The sequence below is a fragment of the Podarcis erhardii genome, assembly GCF_964252035.2.
Source record: "Podarcis erhardii genome assembly, chromosome: 3".
In the NCBI taxonomy this organism is placed as follows: Eukaryota; Metazoa; Chordata; class Lepidosauria; order Squamata; family Lacertidae; genus Podarcis; species Podarcis erhardii.
This window is the reverse complement of record NC_138507.1, coordinates 117,861,639-117,867,898: the sequence shown is the minus strand read 5'-3', so window position 1 is coordinate 117,867,898 and position 6,260 is coordinate 117,861,639. Positions and strand designations below refer to the sequence as shown.

Genomic DNA, 6,260 nt, shown 5'->3' with positions numbered 1-6,260 from the left:
GCCGAATCCATAACCCCCCAGCAACCAATTCCAGACCAATGCCTAACCGCAAACCTTACAAGTTGTGACGATTTGCTACGCGGTAGGCGAAAACCAAGTGGCACACACTAATCAGCCAAATGGCAAAATTCCTACCGGGCCCCTGCCCCAAAGCAGACGACCCCATGACAGGCAATAGCAAGGTCAAGCAAACAGCCTAACATTAGGGAAGGGAGGGCGGGTGATCCGAAGCACGCAGCGAAAGAGGACGTCCGTTGCTGCGTGCCTTGTATTTAACAAATAGGGCTGTCAATCACTAAATGGCAACATGTAATTTTCCCCAGTAACAGCTTGCCCCTGCTTACGAGTTGGCCAAACCATCTGCCTAGAAACAGCAAGGTGTCTTGGAATCCCCAAGTGCAACACGTGCTCTCCGTGATGGAGAACACACTTTACCAATTCCTTCCGGTCAAGTAATGATGCTTGGGAATATATAACAAGTTGAACAAAAAAAACAAAAATAGAAGAAGAAGTTTAAAATAACCTTTTCTTAAAAAAATCAAAAAATCTGAGGCCTTCCTTTTAGGAATTCTAGGTGCCGAAATCCCAAGGGAGCAGATAAGACTAGGAGGAGGAGGGAAGTCCAAGGGTTTCCTTGGAATCTTGTTTTTATGTTGTAAGTTGGACATGTGACTGTATAATGTTAATTTAAAAAAACAATTTTTTTTATTTTTTTTTACAAAAAAATGATGCTTGGGCATGTTCAATTGATATAGTTGCTATATAGTGTGTGTGTGTGTGTGTGTGTGTGTGTGTGTGTGTATGGAACATTCTTGAGCAAATGTAAGTTTTTATATGTTTGAGCTTTGAGAAATACATTTGCCACCAACACTGGAAGTTTGAGATGTTTCCTTAGAGCAACAGAAACGTTAGGCACATTATCCAGGAGCTTTTGTTGCACTATGAAGAATAGTACTCCTTGTATAGACTTTGGAAGTCTTTGAGCTATTGCTAGAAATTCACGACACAGATATTCAGCATCACTATCTTTGTTTCCACTGAGTATGAATGATTTTTCCAAATTGTAGCAGGTCTTAAGTATGTATATCTTCAGCAGATTTTTCTGTTGATGCTCTGTATATCACACAGGTAGCCAAACAGGCCATTATATACTGTAGTTGTAGCTGTTGGAATCTCTCTTCAACAGATTGTATAACCGTGTCTAAGACAGCATAGTAGAAACTTATTTCAAATTTCTGCTTTGGAACTCGTGGCACCTCTTCTCAGGCCATGTACTCAAACTACCGTTTCATTTTTTCTAATTTGCTCTTTCTCAAAGTTTACATACCTCCCAAGCACCCTGGAAAAAAGGGACATCCCATTTTTTATGTGGTCATTTTGGGTGCCATGCTCTCACATGCTGCGCTCTCAACCCCCAAATGCACGTTTTTTTGGGGGGGGGGGTGAGTGTGAGGCGTGGGTCATGTGACTTGTCCAGGAGTGTGTCCCGGAAGACTTGCATCCTGGTTTGGGGTCAGAAAATGTTGGACGGTATGAGTTTGGAAGCATTTCTACTTCTTCCGAAATCTCAGTAACATCTATCAAAACTTTTTGAACACCCCCCCCAATACCTGCAGCCCACAAGGGAGTTCTTGGTCCCTTGCAACTGGCTTGTAACGGAATTTAAACCAGCTTCCTTATTTTGCAGTGGCTTGATTGTAAGTTTGACTTAAAAAAAGGATGTTGTACCATATAACAAGTGATCACTTGAACGTACAAATGTTTCAATTCAGCAAGCCTGTTGAGTTCCTGTCCAAATTCACCAATCAGGCCCTAATAGAAGAATCACAAAACCGTAGTGTTGGAAGGAAAGCCAGGGGTCATCCAGTCTAGTCCTCTGCAATGCAGGAATCAAAGATAAACCATCCCTGGCAGTTGATCATTCAACCTTGCTTCAAAAGATCCAGCCCAACATAAACATATTACACAAATTAAAAGAGGGGACTGGTGTCAGGAACCAGGCACAACAAATCAACAACATCAAAGTGATTAATTTAATTAATTTAATTCTCCCGGGGTATTTTGCAACTTCATCCCAGTTTTTCACAGAACGCAGCACTTCAGGGTGCGGGTATTTGGGCAGTTGTTGAATGTCTCCTTCATCACAAAGCCTGAGGCACACCGTAGCTTCCGCAGTAAGCAGTATCCCCAAGGCCAGAGGCAATAGATTTTCCTGTCCGGTGGTGGTGCAACTGCCTGCCCATTCTCTGCTGGAAAGGGGGGCGGGGGAGGCAACAATGATAGTGTTGGGAACATGCAAAGGACACACAGGGGAGGAGAGGAGAGGAGAGGAAGTGCTTTGGTGAGACTCATGAGTTGAATCCCTTGCAATCACTACAACAAAACATGTATGCAGCAAAACATATGCAGTCATACAACAAAACATATGCAGTCATTAGCAGTCGTCAACAGGTTTACCATACCCATTGAGTCAATCACCCATCTCCCACTACCCTTCTGAGAAAATCCCCACCCCACCCTCCCACTATATACAGTGGTACCTCGGGTTACAGATGCTTCAGGTTACAGACTCCGCTAACCCAGAAATAGTACCTCGGGTTAAGAACTTTGCTTCAGGATGAGAACAGAAATCGTGCTCCGGTGGCGCGGCGGCAGCAGGAGGCCCCATTAGCTAAAGTGGTGCTTCAGGTTAAGAACTGTTTCAGGTTAAGAAGGGACCTCCGGAACAAATTAAGTACATAACCCAAGGTACCACTGTATAAGGGTCTGGTGACTTCTGTTTCAGTGTATCTGAAGAAGTGTACATGCACATGAAAGCTTATAGCCAGAACAAACTTAGTTGGCCTCTGAACAATTTATTATTTATTTATTATTTATTTTGACTGTGTCAGACCAACACAGCTACCTACCTGAATCCACAAAACATATACGAAATCAATCAAAATTTAATGTATCATCTATCTATCTATCTATCTATCTATCTATCTATCTATCTATCTATCTATCTTCTATCTGTCTATCTATCTATCTATCTATCTATCTATCATCTATCTATCTATCTATCTATCTATCTATCTATTTATCTATCTATCTATCATCTATCTATCTATCTATCTATCATCTATCTATCTATCTATCTATCTATCTATCTATCATCTATCTATCTATCTATCTATCTATCTATTTATCTATCTATCTATCTATCATCTATCTATCTATCTATCTATCATCTATCTATCTATCATCTATGTATCTATCTATGTATCTATCTATCTATCATCTATCTATCTATCTATCTATCTATCTATCTATCTATCTATCTATCTATCTATATCTATCTAGCTATCTAGCTATCTAGCTATCATCTATCATCTATCTATTCTATCATCCATCCAAGAAGTCTTGTTGGAAATGGAATATTTTCAACAGGTGCCAACAGAACAACGAAAAAGTTGCCTGTTGAATATATAATTTAATGGAAGGGGAGTCCAAAGCATAGGTGTTGCCACATTAATATTCAATGCTGATATCACGCAGATCATATCTCCTGATGGGATCACAGAATCGTAGAATCATAGAATTGTCGAGTTGCAAGGGACCCAAAGGTCATTTAATCCAACCCCTGCAATGCACAAATCTTTCACACAATGTGGGACCCACAGTTCCTCAGTGAAATACACTCTTTTTGTTGTTGTTGTTGTTCTGAAAGAACCCCTCAGCTTACCATCTGCCTGATAAGCAGCACGCTCAGTCTCAGGATCCTTGCTGTCCTTCACTTTGCCTGTAGACCACAGATCTAGCCTGGCTTGGCTATGGAGAACCAAGAAGAGGACTACAAAGATGAAGTGAAGGGTCTTCATACTCGAGATTGAGCTGTGTCCCCAATTTCTGGTGGAAGTAAAGAACCGGAGAGTTTCTGGAACTTCTGGAAAGGTGTGCAGAGATCTTACTATTTATTCAATTTTTTCCCCCTTCTGGCTAAACACCAAGAAATTAGTAACAGGATTAAGTCAATTCTATGTCGTCATTCTTGAAGGGCAGCTCACGTTGGCCACTCAGAAGCTCTTGAAATGCTTTTGGGTTACAGTTTACTTTAGGAAGACTGGAAGCTTCTTTGTAAAAGGCTCCCCCCCCCCATCTAATCTGACTGGCAGCAGCTCCTTCCATAGTCTCAGGAGGGGAAGGGTTTTTCTCCCAATTCCCTGTTTTGTAAATAATAATAATAATAATAATAATAATAATAATAATAATAATATTTATACTCCACCCATCTGGCTGGATTTCCCAAGCCACTCTGGGCGGCTTCCAACAGAATATTAAAATACAATAATCTATTAAACATTAAAAGCTTCCCTAAACAAGGCTGCCTTCAGATGTCTTCTCAAAGTCTGGTAGTTGTTTTTCCCTTTGACATCTGGCGGGAGGGCATTCCACAGGGCAGGTGCCACTACCGAGAAGGCCCTCTGCCTGGTTCCCTGTAACTCGGCTTCTCACAATGAGGGAACCGCCAGAAGGCCCTCTGCCTCAGTGTCCTGGCAAAACGATGGAGGTGAAGATGCTCCTTCAGGTATACTGGACCGAGGCCGTTTAGGGCTTTAAAGATCAGTACCAACGCTTTGAATTGTGCTTGGAAATGTACTGGGAGCCAGTGTAGGTCTTTCAAGACCGATGCTATGTGGTCTCAGCAGCCGCTCCAAGTCACCAGTCTAGCTGCCACATTCTGGATTAGTTGTAGTTTCCTGCTCACCTTCAAATGTAGTCCCACATAGAGTGCATTGCAGTAGTCCAAGCGAGAGATAACTAGAGCATGCACCACACTGGCAAGACAGTCTGCGGCAGGTAGGGTCTCAGCCTGCGTACCAGATGGAGCTAGTAAACAGCTGCCCTGGACACAGAACTGACCTGCGCTTCCATGGACAGCAGTGAGTCCAAAATGACTCCCAGGCTGTGCACCTGCTCCTTCAGGGGCACAGTTACCCCATTCAGGACCAGGGAGCCCACCACACCTGCCCGCCTCCTGTCCCCCCAAAACAGTACTTCTGTCTTGTCAGGATTGAACCTCAATCTGTTAGCTGCCATCCATCCTCCAACCGCCTCCAGACACTCATACAGGACCTTCACTGCTTTCACTGGTGCTGATTTGAAAGAGAGGTAGAGCTGGGTATCATCTGCATACTGATGAACACCCAGCCCAACCCCCCTGATGATCTCTCCCAGTGGCTGAATGTAGATGTTGAAAAGCACGGGGGAGAGGACAGAACCCTGAGGCACCCCACAAGTGAAAGCCCAGGGGTCTGAAAACTCAGCCCCTCACTTTCTGAACACTGTCCAGGAGGAAGGAGCGGAACCACTGTATAACAATGCTCCCAGCTCCTCTAGACGGTCCAGAAGGATGTTATGGTTGATGGTGTCCTCTGCAAATAAAAAATAAAATAAAACATGCACACACACACACACACACACACACACACACACACACACCACACACATGAATCATAGAATTCTAAAGTTGGAAGGGACCCCAAGAGTCAAAGCCCCTACAATGCAGGATTGGGTTACATCACATGTTTCTTTCTGAATATCTGTCATTGACAATAATAAAGAGAGTGATTGATTGAATCTGGCCACACTCTGTAAGGCCTGTAGGATAGTCTGTAAGCTTGGGTGTTGTTAAGTCAATAGATAGCTGAGATGACAACAAAGAGAATAATAGTTTGGGGAATCAGAATTTCAGTGCCCACAAACATTTTACAAAATGCAAAATGAAAGTATTTCAAATTATTTGGATTGTTGAGTGTCAACAGTTGATTTGGCAATCACCGCACAAGTGAGAGCCCAGGGGTCTGAACACTCAATAGTTTGGGGAATCAGAATTTCAGTGCCCACAAACATTTCATAAAATGCAAAGTGAAAGTATTTGAAATGATTTGGATTCTTGAGTGACAACAGTTGTTTTTGGCAGCAGTCTCAGAAACCTAACACCATTCTTCCCTTTTCCTGGTATAAACCGTATAAATACCAGCAAAGCTTCCATAGATTCTCCACCCTTCTCTTCATTGAGCCTTTTCCTTCCATTAGCATTGCGACTGCAGCCAATCTTCCACCATGAAGATGCTCTACGTTCTCTTTGCTGTTGCCTTCTTGGTCTACCAGGTCCAGGCCAATCCCAAACCACCATCTGAGGATGAAGCCAAGGAGCCTCTTGACCCTGAAATGAAGTTGAAAGAGGGTAGGTTGTGCTGAAAATGGTCATTCTTTCA

At 42.9% G+C, this 6,260-nt stretch overlaps 1 long non-coding RNA gene across 2 annotated transcripts; it reads right to left on the bottom strand.

Annotated features, from left to right (window-relative positions):
* Nucleotides 1-2,028: 2,028 nt before the first annotated feature.
* On the bottom strand, nucleotides 2,029-6,260 carry LOC309338906. Of its 2 annotated transcripts, XR_014155100.1 has the most exons (3): nucleotides 6,020-6,260; nucleotides 3,725-3,978; nucleotides 2,029-2,249 (listed from the first exon to the last, which is right to left on the bottom strand). It is a non-coding gene; the product is annotated as an uncharacterized lncRNA (long non-coding RNA). The 2 variants fall into 2 exon arrangements; XR_014155101.1 differs by lacking the exon at nucleotides 6,020-6,260 and having other exon boundaries at nucleotides 3,725-4,130.